Raw genomic sequence first — 27,542 nt, 5'->3', positions numbered from 1 at the left:
TTGTCATGTAACTTTCAAGTCTGACCTATTGTTCTAAAACCATTAGGTCAGTTTCTTGGATGATCCTCAACCCATCCACCATGTTTGATCACACAGACGCACTGGTTGAACTTTTACCTTGGCCTTTGACCTTGGTCTACATTTGCCTGTTCTCAAAACTGTATCCCTCAGTCCTTGCCCAAAGGCTGGTCAAAACTGAATAAAAACGGCAAAAGGTTATATTGCCTGTCAAACTTTGATCTAGCCTAGCGACCTTAACCTCAACTATTGTAAACAGAAAAAAAATACTAATTGCCTGACCCTCACCCTTTGCATCTACCTTGGTTGAAATCGGAAAAAAAAAATGATTTTTAGTTATTTTGTTCACACACACACACACACACACACACACACACACACACACACACACACACACACACACACACACACACACTGATCAAAACATAACACCCGTTCTCTCTTCGCAAGTTTGGGTGTAATGATCTTATGGATGAATTATCAAAACATTCCTATAATGTTTTCTTTGGGTCCTCTTTTTCGGCTTCCATTAACGCATAAGTATATCGTTTTACCATCATTATTTTTGTTATCTTGGTCGTGACTGTTCTCGTCATCATCATAAGTGTCTTCATTATTGTCTTAATCCTCCTCCTCCTCCTCCTTCTCCCCCTCCTAATCATCATTATCATCATCATCTCTCATCGTTTGGCGCACTTTTTTTTTTTTTAAATAATAATACACAAGGCTATTGCTGAAGGAAAACAGGTAGTAAAAGCAAATAATCGCCCCTGTGCTTAGGAAACCTACAGTATTCATAACAGTTTCCTTAATGGTCGGCTTCTCCTCCCGCTATAAGGTCATACTTACCGTAACTCCCCATAGTACGGACGCTGAATTTCGATTTGTTACCTGTTTTAAGCTGCTTCTAAATTACATATGTTTCCTTCTTTTTTTCACAATTCTCACTCTATTTCGGTCTGTCTACCTACATACCTACCTACCAGCATATCTGTGTCCGTATCTCTCTATCTCTCTATCTATCTGTAATGCAGTCTACTGTATGTGTCTGTCATTTATTTGCCTTCCCATTGGTCACTCGGGTCACTCTGCACCCCATCTCCCGCCCTCTCTCTCTCTCTCTCTCTCTCTCTCTCTCTCTCTCGGCAGGGTAAGACCCTGGTAATTTCCCTCGCACTGCCCTCCGCTAACCTACACCACTCTATCATTCCAGGAAGTACTAATGAAGAGTCTTTAAGTATAACCAGAAATCCTGATAGTACACATAAAGGTCTACATCCCACAATTTGGTGGCAGTGAGGTCAAGAACACGTCTTTTCTCAGGTCTGTTTCCCGTCAAATACAATAGCCTGTATACCTACAGTGCCATCAGTCGCCTAACCTGTCATTGAACCTGTCGTCATGAAGCCTGTCTGTCATGGAGCCTGTCTGTAATCCAGCATGTCTGTCATCGAGCCTCTCTGTAATCAAGCATGTCTGTCATCGAGCCTGTCTATCCTCGAGCCTGTTTGTAATCGAGCCTGCCTGTTACCAAGCCTGTCTGTCGCCAAGCCTGTCTGTCGCCAAGCCTGTCTGTCGCCAAGCCTGTCTGTTACTAAGCCTGTCTGTTACTAAGCCTGCCTGTCACCAAGCCTGCCTGATTTTTCATTCTGACCGCGATTTTACTGACTGTCAAACCTTCAGTGACCCTGTGACCTGAGTTCATCTCTTCACCTCCTACCAGATAGAGTATCAGTACCATTTCACTCCATAACCAATGCCTCGCACTTATTTTTAACATCATATGTTGTACACATCCGTGGTGAGTTGAAACAATTCAGTGAAAAGTTTCTACAGTATTATCTCCGGACCAAAAATCTTTATACATGATTTTTTTTCTAATGTTTAAATTACTGTACTGAAAGCAACTTCCCCAGAGTATTTTTCATATTCTTGATTATCTTTTACTATATTCATCCATTTGGATGCGTCATTTGTAAATATTTTATATAAAAAGATTCTCCTTTGCTAACTGTTATTGTACATAATGGATAATTATAATTAAGAAATAACTCGTCACTTGTATTCACTTACTTGATATTTTCTTTCCACTTTTTTTCTCTCCAATTCATTTCTTAATGACATTCTCTTACGTTAAGAAGATTAATTTCTCTGAAGATGATGCACATACTTCCAGAGATTAAATAGTACCGACCCAGACTGAAAGCTCACACAGAAATCTTCCTCGTTTGAGAAATGGAAAGACTTATTTGCGAGAAATAGTTCAGTCAACTGAGTCCCATTCATATCCTGCCCACAAATAGTCACACATTTATCAGTTACATTCCCTTACTTCTACTTTTTCAAAATATGAAGTCACAACCTGCGACCCCTCATCCCCCCCAAACGATCATCTTGGAAGATGTGTAGCGTCCGAAATATACCGGAATGAATCCTGCCTTTAGGATGTATGATTTTATTAGCGATGACTAGTATGCGGATACAAACAAATGACTTACAACAGACAGAAGTAAAATCGCCTACCTAAGGAGCAGATTAGATGACGGTTACTCCCGAGTGGAAACCCTCATAAGATGCAGATTTTTGGAGAAGTTTACTTCCTTTGACGAATGCTGTAAAAAAAAATACGTAGAATTTCTTCGTAACCACAGGAAAGCAGGATGTTTGATGAGCAACTACAAATTATTGCAAAGTATGAGACAGGATAAGTTCATCCCTCCCGATTAAAATACGCTGTTAATGGCAGCTGCTGTATCAACAGCTAAAGGAACGAAACTTTTACTGGCACTGCGAAACAGTCCATGGACGGAAACTGATACAGTGGGAAAAACCACTTTAACACTAAATAAAGTAGCAACGTTATGTAGCTTTCTCTATTTCCTAAATCATCTTAGCAAAGACGAATCAGACGCTGTGCAAGAGGATTAGATTTCTCATAAGGATGACATAACCATGTTACCTTTACAGACAACAGAGAAACTTATTATCATACCTACTCAAACATTTCGTGCAGTTCAACTAGTTACTAGCCCAACACCACTTTTTCAGCCACGAGGTCAAGAATTCGTTTCACTCCCACTCAACAGACAAAACATCACACCACGTTCACAAGCCTTGTCACGTGCAACATCTGTGTCACAATGTAGCTTTTCTGATGTCCGTGCCAGATTTACAAGCAGAACTAAGACAACTGTTGGTACTGTAAAAAATGAACAGATCATCGCATAACTCATTGTTACGAGTGACTAGGAGATGAACGAGGACGCAGGCATGATAGTAGATCACCTTCACGGTCATTTAGGAAGAATTACTGTGCTTATCACAAAAGTAATTATCATAAAATTAGCTAATGCCGTGCCCTTGCCAATACACAGTCAGGGGAAACATCATGTCAGATCCAACAAAATCCTCCATAATGATACAAAATTCTTAGCTCCCCATACGCCAGATGGACCCTCTGATTTACTTAGGTGTAGTTATCTTAGGTAGTTCTGAAGGAGTCCCTACATCAATTTTTTATGGAGTCTTAGTCTGTGGTGAACTTAATATCTGAATCTTCCCTAGGCAGAATTAAAAGAAAGATCAAACGGATCTGGATCCATGAGCCACCTGACACCTCTATGGTACTGACGGCTCAGAATTTTATGTGAAGGGCAAGGTAGCTCTTGAAATATAACTCAATAAATTGATAAAAACTTTCACAGCTGAGTTTTATGTCACAATACCCGGTATCCTGCAGATGTTTTGATTGGTGACACCATAGTTCAACATTCTATTGAACTGAAGGGGGAAACCTGTACTGTACACAGGAAAAATCATCTGGTAAATTACCAATATGCTGGGAATCGAACCAGGGACTCTCAGATGAGAGCCAGGCAGCATACCACTACACCACGACCAGGTAAAAGTTAACTCTCGTTGTCACAATCTTGTTACCAACGTCCCTCCGCCCCCACTGTGGGCATCAAGAGGATGAGTTAACCCCCTGGCACTCGGGCAAGTAGATGCTTTTAATCTATCCCAAACACTTACGGCAAGTCAGAATGAAGGGGGAAACCTGTACTGTACACAGGAAAAATCATCTGGTAAATTACCAATATGCTGGGTATCGAACCAGGGACTCTCAGATGAGAGCCAGGCAGCATACCACTACACCACGACCAGGTAAAAGTTAACTCACGTTGTCACAATCTTGTTACCAACGTCCCTCCGCCCCCACTGTGGGCATCAAGAGGATGAGTTAACCCCCTGGCACTCGGGCAATTTACCAGATGATTTTTCCTGTGTACAGTACAGGTTTCCCCCTTCATTCTGACTTGCCGTAAGTGTTTGGGATAGATTAAAAGCATCTACTTGCCCGAGTGCCAGGGGGTTAACTCATCCTCTTGATGCCCACAGTGGGGGCGGAGGGACGTTGGTAACAAGATTGTGACAACGTGAGTTAACTTTTACCTGGTCGTGGTGTAGTGGTATGCTGCCTGGCTCTCATCTGAGAGTCCCTGGTTCGATTCCCAGCATATTGGTAATTTACCAGAATTCTATTGAACTGATACCTGCATGTGATAGTAGGACAGTAAAGGGACCTTATGCATTAGATATGAACTGACCACACCCTGTCCTTTTACAGGTAACTTCGGTGACATTGTCTACCTTAACTCCTACTCCTCAACAACCAGCAGAGAGTAATGAAGATAACTTAGTACCAGTATCTCATGACATCCCCTCTAGCAGTGACACAACACCTGACTCATGAACGACTCATTTAACAACCTCAAAGAGTCTGAATGCCATTTTGCAACATGCGGAGATGAAACGAACAATGACAAAATGGTGCACAGTTTTGCTGCCACACGAATCCACGAAAGTCTCTAATCGTGTTGTAGATGGGAAAGGAGTGAATTCATTAACCTTACCTGAGGCGTCTTGTGTGAGTGGTTTAGAATTTGAGTCAGCACTGTGTTCCGGGTTTAAGGATAATTTGTGTTATCTTCATCTAGTAAATGTCACAGTGATGCACCAAAGCTTTAAATTGGAAGAAAGACTGGCAGTCTCCTGATGTACCCACCGGCAATAAAGGTTTCCCAGGACTTATCAATCTCTTTACGTGCTAAGGATGACTATGATGTTGGTTTACCTGGCGTATATACCACTGAAAACTCGGATTCTGCTACAACTCCTTCCGCTGATCTTACCTGTCAAGGAAAAGCAGGCAACTTTCCTCAGTATAAGAATAATGAATTAATCTTTTGTACATCTATTGAGATGCTCTGGTCATACCTGGTGAACCAGAGGGGAAGACCCAGTACTCAGCCAATTTATGTCCTTTCATAGAGATTACCCATAGCTTACGACAAGTGCTCGTGGGCCCTTCGGACCCCTCACACTTGCTCCAGCGGAGGGCTCTCGCGTTTATGTGCTGTTCTACCGTAACGTTGTCACTTGGATTTTTTGCAGCTAACCAATTGATCGTGTTATATGCAGCTTCGGGGATGGAACCCAAGTTGTCCGAACGCAAGTCCGAAATACTTTAGTTGTACCTATGGGCAAAAAATTCTACGGAGATCCTATGCCGGGCGCCAGGAGCGGCGTTTTTTTGGTCAAAATGTGATCGCTCATTAAATATAATAAAAGTTTTTCAATCGTGATGGGACCAAGCTTTTTCACATCAGCGAATTTTTTGCAATTTCTTTGCCAGTTTTGGTGCGATTTGAATGTGTAGTTTTAGCTGCCCAAAATACACACACACACACACACACGGCTACTGCTATAGTATATTAGAAAAGAAACTGACGAAACAATTCAGGATATGCTTCATCAGGATATCACTGAACAGTCCGTCAATCCGTGGAATAGTCCGCTTTTCCTAGTCCGCAAGAAAGGAGGTGGGTTTAGAAACATAGTTGACTAAAGTAAACTCTGTCACTGTACCCGATCAATTCCCATTACTTGTTTTAACAGATTTACTGGAATCAATTGACGAGAATAACGTTGTTTTCACTTCTCTTGACTTATTTACTGGCTACCACCAAGAGGAAATGAAAAAGGCATCTCGCCATATAACAGCATTCTATGTCCCTTCTGGCCACTGTCATTTTAAAAGGCTTTCCTTAGGTCTCAAAAATCCTCTATCAGTGTTCATGAGGGTTATCGAATCTGTATTCAGTGGTATGAGTGGTCATTCTCTTTTTGTTTATCTAGATGACATCATTGTAGTAAGTAAATCAATTCCTGAACATTTTGCCAAGTTACAGCAAATTTTTGATCGCCTCCAAATGTTAAGCTCAGTGAATGCAACTTTCTGCATAAGAGAATTATTTTTTTTTTTGGACATGTGGTTGATGCTGAGGGAATTCATGCCTCAGACGAGAAAGTGAAGGCAGTTTCCAGCTTCCCAGGACCTGATAACACTGATGATGTAAGCAGTTTCCTTGGACTGAGTGGCTATTATCGGCGATTTATGCAAGGTTGTGCACAGATCGACACCCTTTTACTAAATTACTGAGAGACTTCCAAACAATACACCAGTATATAAAGGCTACTCTGGCCTTAACGAAAGAGGATATGTTACATCGCCAGTATAATTCTGCATCGCCTTTCAGCATTAACGTTGGGGACCTAATATTTGCTCTTTCATAGACACGTAGTTCTAACTAAGTTCTAACTTAGATGGCCCAAACTACTTGATATCTTGTAAAGGTAACTAATCTGAGACTGAAGACTTGATATCTGAGAGCAAGTGGGTTCATACAGACGATGTTAAAGGAACTCTCACACAGGTTCTTCCAGTGGGAGGAAAAATAGGAAAATGATGCATCTTCTTTTTCTTCTTCTTTTCCTCGTCCTTCTGCCATTCCTACCCTTTCATCACCTTCTACTCTACCTTTTAATTAGTACAGACAAAAGTTTCGCACAGCAATACGCCCCACTGTTGCTTGTGTCTGTTCCTCCACCTGTCAGGACCACTTAGCTGATCTGAACATTAATCCGCATTCCTTTTATAAATAAAATTATTGTGAAGAGTGTACTCAACCTTGCTTTCACTAGCGGTCCTTAGTTCTTCTCTGGGTGATAAAGATAGAAATGGGCTCTGCCTCCCAGGGGTATTAGAGCCCTGGGGAGAAGTACTTTTATTGGATCACGTCATCTCTGCTAGTGGATAGTAGTGTCACACATATGAATGAAATAGGCACCATCCTGAACAAATTTTCGAATGTTTTTAGGAAACTGAATGATAAAATTAATGTCACAGAAATACTGTATGTCAGCTTTCACCTTGGATCATTGTCTTTGTTCCTCCAGTCATTAATGTTACAAGTAGAGGATTTTATTCATCTGTTAGAAGATGATGTCAGTAATCATGTTACTAGACCCTGTTCTAATATGTGACCTTCGTATAGTCTTGGAATGGGCTGGCAAAAATTTTAGTCTTGATCCTATTTTTTCTTTCTCAAATATAGAACTGTACTATCCTGTACTTGAATATACCTCCCTTTCCACGACTATCATGGTCCATATTCTTCTTTGTTCGGCAATCCTCCTTGATCCCTTCCAACTAATTCCCTTCCCTCTACCTTTCAACGACTCACTTTAAGCTGCATCTTTGTACTACTAATTCTTTTTCCTATCTCACGACCAAAATATTTTGTCTGTGGCTTTTGTCACGTCAGATCTCTTACACTCGTGTTCGTTCGTTGTTCAGTCCCTTCGTCTACGTGTGGCATCCCTCTGTAAAAGCCTTCCTGTCTAAGCTGCCCTTTGCAAGAATGCTTCAGTATGTAACCCTTCAGTTAAGACTAATGCTTCTGCATGTTTTTGTCACCCCTGCTCCCAGCTTACACATTTTCCATACTCACTTACACCATATACACTACCTTCGTTTTCGTACACCCTCATTTGTTAGTGTTAACTGACCGAAGCTTCTGGTCTTTACATTGCCCAGTCAAGTTAAATTCTCTCTCCGCGTACCCAGTCCGTCAACACTATGCTATTTGTTCATATAACTTTGAGATCTTTGCACCTATAAATATCTCTTCTACTTTCCGCTTTGATCATGTATTACCTCTCCTCAGCTAGGCATGACAGTTTACCAAAACAATTCTGAGTTTGTGAGTGTTGAGATGTCTCACTTCCTGCATCACTTTTTTAAGCTTCCGTTATTAATATCCTCTTATTGCATGTACTCGGATTTTTGGTCAAGGTGATTTTTGTCCATTAATGTGTTAAAGGTATGAAAAAATAAAAAGACTCCACGAGATCATTATAACATGGAAAAGGAATACAGTGAAAATTGTTAAATGTGAAAGTGACGAGAAGAAATTGCAACCTGATGCTGAAGTTGGAGAAATTTAAGTGGGACTATGATGAAATGGACAAACCACCTCTATTATGCAGTGTTGATTTGTGTGCAGACGTGTGGACACGCAACTAATTATGTGAACATTAGTTATCATGTGACTTTATTCTCTTGCGATACCATTGTGAACAGTGTATAGCCAGCTGTTGTATTAATGTAGCTTTGTTATTCATGAGTGTAACATGTCAGTATTTAATAATTCTCCTATATATGTACATGAATTCAGTTAAATATTCTCCTTATTAACTAGTATGCTCTTATAATTAGAACAGCAAAGTGTCACATACTTTTATCATTCACTTATAATATCAGTGTTGTATTATTATTTAAACTGTCCTCTACTAATCTCTACATCTATACACCGTCGGGAAACATCTTATTTACCGGGAGAAGACAAATGTAGGCAAGCAAATTTTTGTTGCTTACTCGTCATGGCTCAGATACTGCCAGAATATCATGAATGGGCAGTGGCTGCTGCCTCTTGCCAAATCTGACGAGAAGACTATATGTGTGTGTGTGTGTGTGTGTGTGTGTGTGTGTGTGTGTGTGTGTGTGTGTGTGTGTGTGTGTGTGTGTGTGTGTGTGTGTGTGTGTGTGTGTGTGTACAGCGTAGTCATGACATGGGTAACACACAAATGAAACTCTCTTCCCGTTTTCCTCAATGATTTTAGACAGACAGATCAACTAGACTCCGGAAGTGTAACACAACCCTCTCCCATTAAAGTATCCAGTAGTAATACAAAGTATTTAAGAATAACCTGAAACCCTGATGGTACATCAGCAGGCCTACATCTCACATATATAGAAGCATATGTCGTATTGCATTCAGTGACAGAGTGAGTTGCAAAAGACTTTTACAGAAATGTGTAAACTTCATGTACAGAAAGCTGTATATACAGGCTGTTTTATATTTTGGTGTATTACAGATTCATTGACAAAGGAATATGTAGAGTTGTATTCCAGTGTCCCATTGTAACAGTGGTATGGAAACAAGTATAATCCCTTCACCTTAACTTGGGAAAAGTTTTCGCCCATGGGTAGCCTATTTCTCATAGCTCTGTGGCAGAAAAAGAAAATGTTGTGGTTTTATACAGCTTCTACATCTTTTCTTTCTGGCTGGCATCAAATTCTACTGTTACTTTATTGTTACAACTCAGCATTCATGATGGAGAGATGGCAACTTTAGGCCACGTTAAGGTAAAACGAGTATACAATTTGACTGTATTGCATTATGGGAGCAAAGATGGAGGGATGGCAATAGGAATAGATTCTTTTTTGCATCAGCCGTTGAGGTCCATTGCATGGCCTGACCTTTTCCTGTGACGGAGGATGAAAGTGAATTAATCTTTTCTGATGCTGGTCAATTTCGAACCCGGAAATTAGTGTGTGTAGTGGGATCAGTGCATGTGAAAGTCTAATTGCCGCACTGGCTTTATCTGAGTGTCTGCTTATGACCTCAATCTGATGCAGCAAGGTGTGAACATATGATTGCATATTAAAGGGCATATTATAGTGCACTTGTTTTTATGTGAGGAAACTGGGCTACTTTCACAGCTTCATTACTAGATAATGATTTAATCAGACTTAATGAGCTGTAGTTATTGGGAAGGATTGTGTCCTTGATCACTACCACAGTCAGATCGACTGTCCAGTCTGTCTACATCCGGCAGTCAACCGAGCTGAAAGGTATTAGGGATCATTGTCAGGTTTGAGTAAACGCATTATAGGACCCACCTAATGTTCACCACGCTATGCCAACTCCTCTTCATCTCTCACATTCGCACATGGTCGACAAATGCGTGTGCATATTTTGTTATGCTTGAGGGAAACTTCCCGTATTGAAGTGGCATTGCTCTGGAATGGTGCGGTGATAAATGTGAATGTGGAGAAGGAGAAATACCAATAAGGTGAAGGGGAAGGAAGAGAGGGGGAGAGAGAGACTGAGAGAGAGAGGAAGAAAGGAGGGGAGAACGCAGTTCGTTACTCTGGGATGGGTTTGTGACAGAGGTGGATGCAATGTAGAAGAGTGATTACAGGGTAGGGAAGGAAGGAAGGAACTGTGAGAGAGAGATAACCGGAAAGTGAATGCGAGGAAGGAAGAAAGGAAGGGAGAGAGTTCGAGGGACCGAAAATTAACATAAAAATGTGCGAGGAGAGTTATTGAAGTGAGGGAAGGAATGAATGAGAGCGGGAGATGGGGTAGGAAAGTAAAAAGAGAGTGAGCGAGGAGTGAGAGAAGGGAGGGAGAGTGAGAGAGGATGAAACGGTGCAGAAGAGAGAGAGAGAGAGAGAGAGAGAGAGAGGGAGGGAAGGAGGGAGAAGGGAAGATAGTTGGAGAAAGTGAGAAAGAGTAAAAAAATTAACATAATAAAAGAACGATTAGCGTTATAACAGTGAAAAAATAATAGTGAGACTGGAAAACAGTGTGAGATAAAAAGTGAGAACAAGAGGAAAGTGTGAGAACGTGGGGCAATGAGAAAAAAGTAATGTGAACTTGAAAAATGAGCGTAAGCTAAACGAGTGGGGGTAGTAAGCGAGGGTGGACTTGAGAAGAAACGTGAGAAAAAGGATTAAGGAAAGAGTTGAAGGGTTATCGGGGGAGTAGAGGGAGGAACAGGGATGGAGTCACTGGAGGTGTTTGAGGTGGTTCGGATGCGGAAGCGCAGGGGTAGTGGGAGGGTAGGAAAGGGGCACGGGTGGGGATAGGTATGTGTAAGTGTGGCTATGGGTGTGGGTGTAGATGTGATTATCGATATGGCAGATAACAGGAGAGTGGGGATTTGAGGCTGAGATGAAGGGGACACGAAAGGAGATGCGGGTGGCGTGGGGTGGGATGGTGGAAGACGTTAAACAGGAGTGGATGTTGGGGGAGAGGATGATGGCGTTTGAACGTTCCCTGACATCTGTCCTAAGTGGGACAAATGTATTTCAGTCTCATCTTTCACATGAGACAGATGTGTAAAGCTCGGTACGTATACATATACAGCCAAGCATGGAAACTAAGGTAAGATTCACACACACACACACACACACACACACACACACACACACACACACACACACACACACACACACACACACACACACACACACACACACACACACACACACACACACAAAACCACACACACACATAAGCACGCACTCTTACACACACACATACACACGGAACAACAACATTTATTGAAAAACGCTACTCTCTTCAAACACAGACTCCCACTCAACAAGCCCTACTCAGGGAACTTTTTCGGTGCACGAAACCAAACAGTATAATATTCATTTCAATCTCTCTCTCTCTCTCTCTCTCTCTCTCTCTCTCTCTCTCTCTCTCTCTCTCTCTCTCTCTCTCTCTCTCTCTCTCTCTCTCTCTCTCTCTCTCTCGAATCATATTTCTTTTCCCGTTCTTCCTCACTTTACTGTCTGTAATTTTCCTTAGCCCAGTGCTATTTGCTCTGAACGATTTTAAGAGACTGGCCGTGCCTAGACTGTTTCTGGCATCATTTCCATCATGCACTGTTCTAACACTGTTATATTCCTGAATGTGTGTTTTATGATATTAGTCTTCTTCTTTATTCTTCGTCATTTTTTCCCACAGACATTTTATATATGTATATATATATATATATATATATATATATATATATATATATATATATATATATATATATATATATATATATATATATAAAATCATCCTCAGCCGATGAGGTCCACTGCAGGACCGGCCTATCCCTACCAAGCAGGGACGATACAGCCAATGTATCTCTATCAAGTGGCTTAGGCAGTCGAGTAGAGACCGTATGTTGAGCGAGAAGTGCTTGTAAGTGCAACTGTAGTGTTGTAGTGGCTTTGGATGTGTGTGTAATCTGTGAACCAAGTGTAATCGGCCCACCTTAAGCCGATTGGATGCAAGCATACCAGTATGCGACACTGGTTCAACCACAGCACCCCTCGTGTCCCCCAAAGTAGCAAGTGGCTTGGTGAACGCTTTTACAACTCGGGCGAGAGGCAAACCCGCGCTCACCAGCGTGGGAAACGCACACTCTACCACTGTACCACAGAGGTTCCATATATATATCTATATATATATATATATATATATATATATATATATATATATATATATATATATATATATATATATATATATATATATTTAACCCATTGGATCCCAGGGGTGCTGGGCGAGGCACTGCACTGGGAGGGTACTGTGAGTTCCGCCCTCCGCCTATTGGCTCATAGTCGCGAAGCTCATAGGTCACTACCCGGGGGTTCCCTACTTTATAAAGACTTGAAAAATCCCAGTTCTGTCCAATACTCGGGACACTGGGCTCCAAAGGGGATATATATATATACGTGTGTGTGTGTGTGTGTGTGTGTGTGTGTGTGTGTGTGTGTGTGTGTGTGTGTGTGTGTGTGTGTGTGTGTGTGTCTTTTATATTTTCTTGTAAGCAAACGAGGTTAATGCAAGTACTTTTTATAAATTATTAATTTTCTGCTCAGTGTTTCCGATGCATCGGGCTAAGCTACTTTAATATTCATTCAGACTTCTGAGTTGCTGTTCAAATGTTAATGTATTTGGTAACGTTTCATTCCTTCCTGTGAGCATCATCAGACCAATCTGACGCCGGATATAGGGAGATCTCATATAATGGTTGCCGACACGTGTTAGCACGTGACTGTTCGGCCAGGAGAGAGAGAGAGAGAGAGAGAGAGAGAGAGAGAGAGAGAGAGTTTGTGTTTGTGTATGCGTGTGTTTTGAGCAAAAGCATTAAATCCCACAATGTGGTCCATCTCATCACAACTCAGTCTCACCAAACATAAGCAGGAAAATCACTGGGATCTCTTACTACCCTCAGCAATACGTAAAGCTGGTCTAAGATCCTGATTATATATGCGCAGTAGAAAACATCTATTCATACAATACGCAGCAAGCATTCCTATGCACGGAAAGAAAACTACTCCGGACAGCATTCCATCTGATATGAAGAAGAAAATCATCCTCACAAGAACAGTCAGAACATCTGCGGCAAGACTTCGCCAAGATCATTGCCCTTCTTTAAATCAACGCCCATAAAAAAAAACATACTAAACGCTTAACCTTAAACAGTCACAAATTATAGGAGACATCCAACCCAAAATGCCAGAGATTCCAATAGAACATAGACAGCAATGAACTTACAGGACACTACTTTACTGTACAAACTTCGCTCGGCAAAAAATCATCGGTAACATCGCTTTATTTGTAGGTTTGTGAGGTTTGTGATGCAGTGACGAAGGGAAACCTGGGGCAACAAGTAAAATGACTGGGTGGAACTAGAGGTAATACACTAAAAAGAAAGAAATGGCTTAAAGAGGTCAAAAGAACCCAAAGGAATTCACGGAGGGGGCTTATCTCTGTTGACCGACGGCCGACTCCCTCCCTAAGACGTTGACTGTGACCACAGGCCATCTAAAAGCCGCGTGCACCCCCCCGTATGGAAGCAGACTCCTCCAAAGAAAAAAAAAATGTTACTTAAAACTCTTAGCATTTTGAAACGGACGAAGCGTTGTGATATGAGGGCCATTCTGTGGCTTTGGTGCAAACATTTTTCTTGGTATATATTATTATTGTAAAGATGCATAACATTACAGGATTACAAAATTAAGAATGTTCTATAGTTCAAGGTCCCAGGGTGACTGATCTATCTGTGTCCGATGAATTTTCTCATTTCCCCAGAGGCGCGATCGCTTTAATGGGGGGTGTATATCCAACAGCCGGTGTTCACCATCCAGTCCACAGGCAAATTTTGATACTAGATCAGGGAACATTAAAAAAAACACAAGAAGATCACAATCACATTCTGCATATGGCTAAATCATTTCTTTATTTTCCTATATCTAGACCAGGGGTTCTTACCTGGGGTCCATGGACCCCTTGGGGATCCATGGATGGGCTTCAGGGGATCCGTGAAGGTCAGAATAATTGAGAACAATTTAGCGATATTGCGTGATCCCGTTTGGCATCATTAGCTGCCCCCCCCCAAAAAAAAAAAAAAAAAAAAAAAAAAACGAAGTCTTGAAGGATTCTGGTGTTCCTTGACATCAGCCTATCCTTGTCTGGCAAAGCGAGCTATGGGTGTTCTGATTCAGTTTGTTACTAAATGCGTTTGTGAGTCAGGGTTTTCAGCGCCTGTTTCTATCAAAACGAAACGTCGAAATCAGCTGGATGTCAACGATGACATGCGTGTTGCCTTGTCAGAGACCACTCCACAATTTCATCTTATTCAAGCCAAACAACAACCCTTTCACTGAAATGAACTTTTGAGCAAAATTAAAGTTCTGTTTTGATGAATTTGCACATGTTGGATGTATTTCATTTTTTCATCGAGTGGTTATTAGTTTTTGCATGAAATAAAGCAAGAAACAATAATTCTTTGTAAAGACTGCTTTATACTTTGTGTATGTCATACGCTGCATGAGGAAGTTTTCAATAAAATAAAGTATATTCACTGCATGCAAAATGCTGTGTTTATGTGCGTATGTGCATTTTTGTAGGGAAGGGGTTCATAGCTTTCACCAGATTCTCAAAGGGGTCTGCGACTCAAAAACGTTTAAGAACCACTGCTCTAGACGATTTCATTCAGATTAGGGGATACCTCGCTAGAGGAACTTATAAATGAAGGCCAGAGCTAAATACAGATCATGTGACAGTAAAAAGAATAATGCGAAAAATATGTCTTCTGAGTGAAGGGTTTAACAGCGAGAGAGAGAGAGAGAGAGAGAGAGAGAGAGAGAGAGAGAGAACGTAATGAGAAATTGGGGCGCCTAACATTTCGTTTTGTAAATGTAATACTTTTTCGGCAGTTATCATGAGCGTAAGTTGTTATGAGCGAGGGCGAAGCCCTTGTGAGTCTCTCGTCAAGTAGTGGCATATTCTCACATATGAGCTGCCCAACCCTGCCCAACCCTGCTCGGTCCGACCCGGCCCGACCGTAACGCTTTTGAAAAGCTTAAGTCTCAGCATCATATGATAGCCTCATTTTTTAAGATTTATTTTTGACAGGTTTCATCACACCCTGGCGGTGCACATGGCACGTGACACGCGCCAAGTGCACATGTTGATAATCTTCAAAAGAGGGTCACAGGCTAAACAGTTTGTCGTTAAGGCATGAAGCTTGGTAGCTTCTCAAAAGGCATATGAGGCAGTACCTTATTGTGCAACAAGAGATTATAAAAAAATTATGTCCAATGCTACAGTTCCATCAATTAAAGGAAGAACCCTACCTCAAATGGAATTGGCTTCCATAGATGCAGGAAGCAAATTTACCAGGTATTTAACCACTGCTCTTGACACTCAGTTTGAGGATATTTGTATACGGACTGACAGTGAAATTTGACTTTACTGGATAGGAAAGGAAGACAGTAAAATTCCTTCCGCTCACAATAGAGTGACGACTATAAGAGAAATGTCCTCCAAATTTAAATTTATGCAAGTATCTTCCAGTCAAAACCCAGCTGATCTTCTCTCGAGGGGTTCGATGGTAAAGTGATTTATTAAAAAATTACTTGTGGTTAAAGGTCCTAAAAGGTTACTTACTAAAGAATGGCCTGAGGAAAAACAGAATAATATTGCCGAGGGTAGTCTCCTTAACACAACAAAATAAGTTGTAAATTTTTAAAACAAGAATGTGGGATTTGAAGTGTTTGCCCCCACACACACATCCAAAGCCACTCCAACATTACAATCACACTAAAAATACTTACTAACTCTACCAGACAGCCTAAGCCACTTAGTAGAGATACATAGGCTGTATCGTCCCCACTTCGGTTGGGATTGGCCGGTCCTGCAGTGGACACACAAACGGCTGATGATATATATATATATATATATATATATATATATATATATATATATATATATATATATATATATATAGAGAGATAGATAGATATATAGATAGATAGATAGATATATATATATATATATATATATATATATATATAGATAGATATAGATATATATATATATATATATATATATATATATATGTATATACTGGAGAGAAAGAGAGAGAGAGAGAGAGATATACATATCATATATATATATCCCATTGGCTCCCAGAGTTGCTGGGCGAGGCGCTGTTCCGTGAGGATGCTAAGTGTACCACCCTCCGCCTATCGGCCCATTGTCGCGAAGCTCTTAGGTCCCTACCCAGGGGTTCCCTACTTTATTATGGTTTGGATATTCCCAGTTCTGTCCAATACTGTGGACACTGGGTTCCAAAGGGTTTTATATATATATATATATATATATATATATATATATATATATATATATATATATATATATATATATATTATTGTTATTGTTTCTATAGAGTTTTTATTTGTTTATATCATACATACTGTAAAAAAAAAAAAAAAATCTAATCTTCTTTCGCAGCTTTGTCCACGTTTCTTTGGGTTCGCTGTTTCTGATTAGTCCTCTCTATTCTTCTATTTGTCCAAATGTATCCCCTGCAATATTCATCTCCCACATATCTCGCTGTATACAGTCCATCCACCGTCTCCTCGGCCGACCCTCCTCCGTCTACCCTCCACTTCCATGCTCATGACCCTTCTACTCACAGCGTCCTCATTCCTTCTCATTACATGTCCGTACCGGAAAGAAAACTAATATAATATCCTAAAACTACGTAATCTAGCAGACAAAATACTAACCTGTACTAATGCCTAAAGACTCAAATAGCTAAGCCTTCTCTTGTAGAAAAAAAAAAATCTCAACCGGCAGAACACCATCGACTGCAGATATATAATGCCTCTCTAATTTACATACCTGCACTCATCACCTGCTTACTGTCGGTCGAGGCATATATGTTAATATAGCAGACATCAATATATAGAAGAGAACCTGAGGGGTTTAGGACTATTCCATATACATCAGCTGTCGGCCGCTGGGAGTATTGAGTCATGTTATTATCCAGGCGTTTGACAATCCTGCCTTCAATTATTCTATCTAACAGTTTAACTTTGATAGAAGTCATATTAAATGGAGGGTATTTCTTGATCCCCCCGCCTATTCTGGCAAAACTAGCCGTTTATGGTCGACATCAGGCGGTACTCAAGTCTTCTACGCTTCATTGTCTTCGTTTGCTGAAAATGCTGCCTCATCTTTCATGGGGTGCTGACCGTCTCGCACTTCCTCAACTTCACACTGTTCTTATTCTTTATAAGCTCCATTATGTTGCCAAGACTTTTCTGCTTCGACTCACACTCTTTCAAAGCTAGATTCCGTTCATCATACTGGTCATCATTTAGCTCTTGCTACTTTTCTGTGAACTCCTGCTGCAAGTCTTTGTGTTGAATCAGGCATCCCCTCCCCCCCTCTCTTATCATCTTTCTCTGTCAGGACTCCATAATATAATAATACAACTCATAGCATGATAGACAAATGTAGGAATCTACATTATCATAATACAATTCATAACAGATAGTGTAATAGGCAGGAACAGCAGTCAAGGTGTGGGAATAGGAAATATGTCAGCAAGAGTTAATCAAAGGAAATGTGTTTGCAATTTCAGTGGAAAAGGAAATGTGTCCACATTTCTGTAAGGAATGCCAGACAGGCACTATGTCACCGGAAATGCTACATACACACAGACACACACAAGATTCTAGAACAATCCCACATGTACAGTACAAGTGACACTAGCTCTCCTGTGCAAGCAGGAAGGGATTAGAGAGTCAGAAGGGGGCTAGCTATAAAACCGAAAGGTTGTAGAGAGAGGAAGAGAGAAGAGAGGTCTAACGAGACAATCTGGGAGGTAATAGCGGGACTCTATACTTCACTCGTGTGTGAGAGACATTAGTTAATCTTTTCAAGACAATAAAATTATAGTCCCATACTAATCTTTACCTATGCTGTCATTGCATGACAAAGGGAAGTAAGATTTTCTTCTTACAAACCTACTCACGTATAATTACCGCTCACCCAAGAGTACAACTTACGTACAAGAACCTACGAAGTTCTACAAGATCTCATCTCACTATTAGGTCCTGTGCACATCTCTTCAATTTCCTGCAAATAAGTTACTTCGTCCCCCCAGCTTCCTCCAGTGCTCTTTTCACTCAGTTTCCAATCTCCTTCCTATTCCCCTTCGAGTTCCCTCCCTTCTTCATTATACTGATTTCACTTTTCCTTCTTTACTTCCATATAGTCCAGTTTCCTTCTCACCCTGGCTTCTGCCTCCTGCTGTGGTCTGCTCTTATCGTCTCCCTTGTTCTAAGTTTTTCTTCCCCCCGATACTCTCCACTCTCCTCTCGAACATATTATGTCCTGTTACTCTTCTGCCATGCATATCTTTACCGACAGCTCCAAATTTCTGCATGCTGTCCGGTTTGCTGTTGTGTTCCCTGACTTCTTCCACTGTACAGTTCCTTCTGTTGTAAGTATTCTTAGTGCAGAAGTGTATGATATACTTTTTGCTCTTGAGTCTCCTGCTAAGTTCTCTTCCTCTACCTTTGTTATCTTCTCCGATTTTTCGGGTGCACTCACTGGCTTACCCACCATGCCTTCTTCTCATCATCTGATCACCCAGATTCAGGAATGTCTCTTCTGGCTTTCTGACCGGAAAAAAAATAATTTGCTTCTATTGCATTCCTAGCCATACTGGGTATTACACGCAATGAACAAGTTTGTTGGCGTGCACTGCTACTTTCTACTCTAGGGTTCTCTTTCCGCCCTGTTCCTGCTCCTGAATGCTTCCCCTCTTCTGACCTGTATCTTCCGTGAACGTTGGCAGTCCTTGTGGAACCTGCTGGTTTACAACAAACTACATAATGTTAAACCCTCAGTTCTTCCCAAGCACACATCAACCCACCACAGACGTCGATGGGAGACCATCCTCGCTCGTCTTAGTTTTTTTTTTTTTTTTTTTTTTTTTTTGCGAGGAAGAGGGAACCAAAGGCCAGTAGCCTGCAAAACAGTTCCCTCCAAGAATAAAGCAAAAAACAATACAAAAGAGAGCCAAATTCAAGATCTGTTCATTTCGAGACGCCTGGACACACTGCATTTGAAAAACTGGAGATCATAGGAAGTAGGAAATACAGACAGAGGGAAACAGTTCCACAGTTGACCTGTTGCATAAATGAAGGACTGGGAGTAACGGTTAACTCTTGCATTAGAGAGTTGGACAGAAAAGGCATAAGAATTTATTGCCAGATGGGTGCTACGCACCCGTCATATAGGTGGAGGGATGCAAGCAGACAGTTCTGAGAAGCAGTGACCATGGAGGGAGCGATAGAAAAGAGATAAAGATGCAACAGCGCAGCAAAGAGACTGAGGTTGAAGGAAGCCATTAAGAGGAAGAGAGTTAATGAGATGAAATGCCCTTGACTCCACCTTATTGAGAAGAGCTGTATGTGGGCAGCCTCCCCACACAAGACAGTTGTACTCTGCACAGGGGCGAAAATAAACATGTATAAAGTCAACAACTGTGCAGGGGTAATGAAGGTACAGATTCGGCTTAGCACACCCAATCTCTTGGAAGCAGATTTTACAAGAGATGTAATATGATCTTTCCAAGATAAATCCCGAGTTAATGAAACCCCATGCATGTAGGATTGAGTTGGATATTATTAAATGTTAGTGGGTACTCCTGTGGAAGATTTTGTCGGGTTGATAGGTGTAAAAACTGACTCTTTAATGCACTAAAAACAACAAAATTATTTTCACCCCAGTCAGAGATGCGAGCCAAGTCAGACATTAGGTGTGCCATAGCCTCATCCCTTGTTTGCTGAAGTAACTGCTGAGAAGGACATTCCGGGAACCAAATGGAAAGGTCTATGTATCTATCTATTGCCAGACGCCTCAATCCCGTTTGGGCTGGCCACAAACAAATCGCCTCCAAGTCGACGTGTCCCTCGCCATTTCACTGACCTGCTCCCAACTCACACCCCCCTCTCTCATATACCTCTCCACCCCATCCCTCCATCTCATCCTCGGCCTCCCCCTCCCTCTTCTTCCCTCCACCTCACTCACATACACTCTCTTCGTCAGTCTTTCACCCTCCATCCTCTCCACATGGCCAAACCACCTCAGTGTGTTTCTCATAACGCTTCCTATCACATCCACATCCACACCACAACGCTCCTTTATATCCTCATTCATCAGCCTGTCTCTCCATCTGACTCCACAGGCTCCTCTTAAATAACTCATTTCCACTGCTCTCACTCTTGACTTGTGTTCTTCCAACAACGTCCAAGCTTCACTTCCATACGTTAGAGTTGGTATCACAATACTGTCACGTAGTAACTTTTTCACTTCCCTGCTCACTTCCCTGTTTCTTATCACTGCTTTCAAAGAACCAGCAACCTTTCTTCCCTGCTGTACCCTTTCAAGCACTTCACCCTCCAAACCTCCATCCTTACTCATCACACTGCCCAAGTACTTAAACGTACTCACATTTTCCAATTCCTCACCATCCAACCTCGCTGTACATTCACTGACTTCACCTCTCTCAAAGACCATCACTTTACTCTTACCTACATTCACCTTTAGATTCCGTTTCTTACACACTCTCCCAAACTCATCCACCAAGCCTTGCAGCTCACCTTCGTCTTCACTCAACAACACAGTATCATCTGCAAACAACAGTACGGGGAGTTTCCAAACACTATCCTCTCTCACCAGGGCCACTCCAGCATCCACTACCCTACCTTGTACCTCTTTTATTACCCCATCCATGTACAGATTGAACAACCATGGAGACATGACACAATGACACATCCCTGTTTCAACCCAACTTTCAAAGAGAAAAATTCACTTAGTTCACCATCCACATGCACTGCAGCCTTCGCACCATCGTACATACTCTTCACAACATTCAACAACTTCCCATCTACTCCATATATTCTTAACACTTTCCACAATCCTTGTCTATCCACCCTGTCATATGCTTTCTGCAAATCCATGAAAGCCGCATACAACTTCTTTCCCTTCTCTAGAATATTTTCCACTAAAGATCTAAGAATGAATATCTGATCTACACAACCTCTTCCTTTTCTAAAGCCTCCCTGTTCTTCTCCAACTAATTTCTCTGTTCTTTCTCTAACTCTGTCAATAAGTATCCTACCATACACTTTTCCTATTCTACTAAGAAGACAAATGCCCCTATGATTACCACACACTTCTTTTTCCCCTATTCCTTTGTTCAAGGGAATAATTATACCTGACTTCCAATCCTCCGGGACTCTACCTTCCTCCCAGGCCAATCTGCACATCTTCCACATCCATTCTACTACTATCTCTCCCCCATGCTTCAGCATTTCACCACACACTCCATCAATTCCTGGGGCTTTCCCCGATTTAACTTTCTTCATTGCTTCCACAACTTCTATCCTACTGATTTCTTCCTGTCTTCTCACCTCCCTCCTTCTCCCAGCCATTCCCCAGGTGAAGGGTGGAATCATCAGCGTATGAGTGGATAGGGTTAGATGTACAGCTTAGAAGATCATTGACGAATAAAAGGAAAAGTTGGTGATAGGACAGAGCCCTGAGGAACAAGAGTGTTGATAGATCTAAGAGAAGAACGATGGCCGTCTACAACAGCAGCTATAGATCGACCAGAAAGGAAGCTAGAGATGAAGGCAGAGTTAGAAGGATAGAAACCGTAAGAGGGCAGTTTGGAAATTAAAGATTTATGCCAGACTCGATCGAAAGCCTTTGAGACTTCAAGTGCAATGGCAAAGCTTTCGCCAAAGTCCCGAAAGGAGGATGCCCAGGAGTCTGAAAGGTAGGTGACAAGATTACCAGTGGAGCGTCCCTGATGGAACCCATGCTGATGATCAGAAAGAAGGTTGTAATAGGAAAGATGCTTTAAAATGTTTCTGTTAAGAATAAACTCGAAAACTTTTGAGACACAGGATGTTAACGCAACCGGATGATAGTTAGGGGATTGGGAATGGTCAACTTTCTTTGGGACTGGCTGAATGAGAGAAAACTTCCAGCAAGAAGGAAAGGTACAAGTTGGAAGACAAAAGAGAAAGAGTTTACCTGGGCAGGGTGTAAGCACAGAAGGACAGTTCTTGAGGACAAGAGAAGGTACTCCATCAGACCAATATGCCTCGTTAATATTGAGGCCAGTGATGGCAGAAAACACATCAGCTGAAGAAATTTTAATGTCAGCCATGAGGAAATCAGAGGGGGGAAGTGATGGAAGAACAGCACCGGAATTGTCTAAGGTGGAATTGGAGGAGAAAGTCTGAGCGTATAGATCTGCTAAACCCTTTGAGATTCCGACGACGCGATTTCGCATCATCATAAATCCAACCGTTGAGATTCTGAGGACTCGAATTCGAGTCATTCGAAATAGTATTTTTTTTTTTTTTGCGTGTTTTTCATCTCCTATCTTGCCTTGTTCCACATACACTATCCTGCTTATCCTTTTCCAACTCTTTGTTTTTACAGAAACGAGTACATCAGACAGATATGCATGATAAATAATTTTTTAACATGAATAAAATCAGTAGTACCAGCACTGATATTTGCCAGCATGACAGTGAGAGCTTTCGCTGTTCTCTGTGAAAACTAACATAAACTGACCTAACCTATATATCAATAGAAAGGGAATTTTCTGTAGATTGATATGGTGCTATCAAATTTCAGGTAACTCTAATATTTTTTTTTACAAGTATTTTTCTACAGAAGGGTGTGCGATTTTTCCTTTTCAACTAACTTCTACTCGTCCTATTGGCCTTTTATCTATCGTATATACCATTTTCAACCATACTGTGATAAAGAGCAACTATTCAGTTTTAAAACAGTACCACATTCATTAGTCTACCATAAAAAGTTAGAGTACATTGGCCAATTGGGTACAAATATCGTTGTTCAACGGCTCGCTCTATAAGCGCCCGGCTGAATCTGGCACAGACACAATCGGCGGAGGGCCAAAAATCTTAAGGGGTTAATCAGTAAAAGAAATAGCTACAGAGCCATCAGAATAGAAAAGAGGAGCGACGGATGATGAGATAAAGTTGTTAGAAAGGTTTTTGGCAATGTGCCTGAAGGAGCGGGAAGAATTCGATTTGGAGAGTTGTGAGCATTTAGTACAGATGAAGTTATTTTTAGCACAGTGAAGAACAGACTTAGCACTACTCCGGCCAGAAACATAAAGATGTGATTCAGAGTTGGGTTGGCTCTGGTACCTTTTATAGACCTTCTCCTTGTGGACAGCATTAGAACAAGCGTGATTAAACCAAGGCTTTCTTGCATTAGTCAAAGGATATGAGAAAGGAATGTATGCTTCCATGCCCAAGAGAATTACCTCAGTAATGCGCAAGGCACACTCAGATGGCTGCCGGCCATGGAAGCAATAATCATTCCAGGGAAAATCAAAGAAGTACTGCCTGAGGGCCTCCCAATCTGCATCCTAAATGCCACAGTCGACATTTCTTTGGAGGATCCACTGGCCGTACTGGAGCGATAGGACAGGTTAAGGCAATAAGGTTGTGACTGGAGGAGCCCAGTGGAGAGAAAAGATTAACAGTGTAAGCAGAAGGATTGGTTGTAAGGAAGAGGTCAAGCATGTTGGAGTTCTCTCCAAGGCGGTCAAGGATAAGGGTAGGATGCTGTACAAGCTACTCTAGGTCATTAAAGATAGAAAACATGTAGGCTTGTTCACCTGGTGCATCAGTGAAAGAAAAGGAGAGCCAAAGGTGATGGTGAACATTGAAATCTCCTAAAATGGAGATTTCAGAGAATGGAGAAATGGATAGAATGTGTTCCATCGTAGAAGTAAGATAGTTGATTAATTTTTCATATTCAGTAGAATCAGAGGATAAGTAAACGGCACAGATATATTTAATCAGAGAATGACAGGAAAGCCGAAGCCAGAAAGTATAGAATTCAGAAAAACCATGTTCAGGACCACGAGAGCAAGATGAGTCGTTGCAAACATATACACAGCAGTCACCTTTGGCTTTCAAATGATTATAGAGAAAGTAGGAGGATACATAAATGGGTCTGCTGTCAGTACCTCAGACAGCTGAGTCTCGGTTAAGAAGAGAAGGTGAGATTTAGAGGAGGAGAGGTGGTGTTAAACAGAAAGTTAGAGTAAAGGCCGTGAATGATGCAGAAATGAAGGAGAAGTGAGTCAGGCAGTGGTTCCAGGCATTTCGTTGAGTCTTCACCGGGAGAGGGCCTGATGTTGGGGGCATTTATGCCCCCCCCCCCCCGGGGACTCCGAGGCATGGTTGACGTGCGCCATTTTCCTTTTTTTTTTATTTTGCAAGGGAAGTGTACTAAGTACTGTGCATGTAGACTGGTGTTGACATTTAGAGAAACTTGTACTGGAGAGCATGATGGCCTACTCTCTGTGTTACTGAAACACTGAAAAAGTTCAGCAAAGGGGGATGGTCAGGAACTAGTCCCGAGGGCTGATGAAACGGGAGCTCCAGCTCTCAATGTTATCAGCTTGGGCAGTACCTGCCTCATCCATGGTCATTTAATGAACCATGACCATCAATCCGTCTGCTCACACTGAAACTACTCTATGACTATCTGCCACCATTTTCTTGATTGCTCGTCTACATTCCAACCCCGCCTCTGAACTTTCCAATTCCTTTCCTCACTCCGTTGCCCCCCCACATCTTACAGATTTCCTAAGTGACTTTCTCACTGGTTCTACTGCCATTATTAGCCCCTTTCTTATTATTCTTCATATTATTCAGTAAAAAAAATTAACTCCCCTGCTCCCGTTTGCCTTAGTACCATAGAGCCATATTATGGCTTGGTGGCAGTTTCCATTACTCCCTCCTTCCATCCATGGGCCAGCCTGAGAGTGAATGTGGTCCACAATGGATAATGGAGACTGTAACTAACTCCTCTACATCGAAATGTCTATCTGAAATCGAATATAATTGTCAGTCAACAGCAACAACGCTACCTAAACATAAAATCCAGAGTATATTAATGCCATGCTCAAAGACTGACGCTGATCTTTGATCAGTCTGCATTATACCTGCGTCACTTCTTTCCATCCCCTCATACGTGCAAATATGTTAATTTTCATCCAGAGCAGAACGGGCATTCACAACATACTTTCCGTACACTGAACTTTGATCGTCACTCGTGATCCTGGACTTTCACTGATCTGTACAAGTCTTTACACTTCGTCCGAGGTCCACATAAAATCTACTTGCCAGTTTTGATATACCTGTATTTTATTAATATAAATATGTACATACATACATACGCACATGCAGGTGGACAGAAACAGAAAAAGACTCGATCACCAAAAATGTGCTTTTGGCGTATCAGATAAATATGGTGCCCTAATGCTGAAAGGATTAACTGCAAAAATCTGTATCACTGACTAAATATTGCATCTGATTTCATTGTCTTCCACTCAGATTAATATTGCCCTGCGAACAGGTGCCCTTATACTGGCTGCAAATTTTAATGTAATGTATCCTCGCATCACAGCTGCGGATTCACTGGATAACCCTTTGGTCTGAAGGAGTGTTACATGAAAATAAGGTTATCATTAATTGATTTTACTTAATTTGTGGAAGGAAATCGAATAGTGAAGGGCTTGATGGTGTCTTTGTCTTATCGCTCCAGTTCGAAAAATCTAGCCTAAGCTACAAAATATCGTCAGACAATAGCAAGAATGATGCGGAAGTGAAAGTCGTGTGATTCAATAATACAATATAATATGTCGAAACATAAAAGTTGCACTTACAGCTAATAAACACACGCACACACACACACACACACACACACACACACACACACACACACACACACACACACACACACACACACACACACACAGTTCCTTCCTCCCTAGCTTACTTTTATTTTTTTAAATAAGAAAAAAGGAATCATAGGTGTGCTCCCTCCATATACCATTGTTATGACCCTCCATTATACCTTTATTATATTCTTCCCTTATTCCCATATTGTACTTCTCTCATACACTCATTATACTTCATCCTTACAACCTTATGATACTCCTCCTTTTCACCCATTTTATACTCCTTCCTTACACCCTACTCTTTCCTTTCACCCTTTTGTATATTCCTCCTGTACACCTATATCATAATCTTATCTTACACTCATACATAATCCTCCCTTACTTCTCTCTTACATCCCTTTTATACTTCTCTCTTATACCCTTACATACTCCTCCCTTGTACCATTATTATGTTCCTCCCTTTCACTCTCATCAAACTCCTTCCTTTCACCCTTATTTTACTCCTCTCTTACACCCTTATGATACTCCTCCCTTTCGCCTTTTTTATACTCCTCCTTTAAACCCTTATTATATTACCTTCTAACACCCATACATACTTCTCCCTTACACCATTATAATATTTCTCCCATGCTCTCCTATATTCTAATCCCTTACATCCTAACGTGCTCCTCCCTTACACCCTTAGTATACTCCTGCCTTATACTCTTAAATTCTCCTCCCTTTCACCCTTAAATACTCCTCCCTTACACCCTTACATACTCCTCCCATACACTCTTACATATTCCCCCCTTATACCCTTATATATTTTTCTCTTACAACCGTATTATACTCCTCCCCACATTAACGTACTCTTCCTTTACGTCTTGTAATAATCCTGTCTTACACACCTGTCATCTCGTCTCAGGGTTTTCTCCTTCTCCTCCGAAACACCAAACTATTTTACGATGTGAATTTGTGTTAACTCTGCGAGGGTCTTAGAACTCATTCGTGTCTTATTATACTCGTAATCAACTGGTAATGGAGGGAATAGAGTAATAGAGTTGTCCCAACCATGAAAGGGTTAATGGTCTTTCGGATCACTTACGGCTGAATATAATCGTTTGGCGTTTGCTGGAATATGGTGGCAAAAAGTCCCATGCTAGAAAGGATTAATATTTGTAGGAAACAATATCACTTTTCCTTTGATATTTCTATGAATGTCAAGGTTCTGATGGACACTCAATGTGTGCCATTTTTGTGCGTGTGTTTTTTCTCCTTTTCTTTTTCCTACCTATCCCAATCCCATTTATGTTAACTATGCATATATACTACGATAACGTCTTTATCATATCCATCAGTATACCAACAGACTTACATTATTCCTGTTAGAAAGAACTTCTAGTGCTGAAGAGTATAGTGATGGTTTTATCTACACCGTCAGCCCATGAAGT

The sequence above is a fragment of the Coenobita brevimanus genome, chromosome 5 (assembly GCF_032717465.1).
Source record: "Coenobita brevimanus isolate Jiangsu-jjx chromosome 5, ASM3271746v2, whole genome shotgun sequence".
In the NCBI taxonomy this organism is placed as follows: Eukaryota; Metazoa; Arthropoda; class Malacostraca; order Decapoda; family Coenobitidae; genus Coenobita; species Coenobita brevimanus.
Note: the sequence above shows the minus strand (reverse complement) of the source record.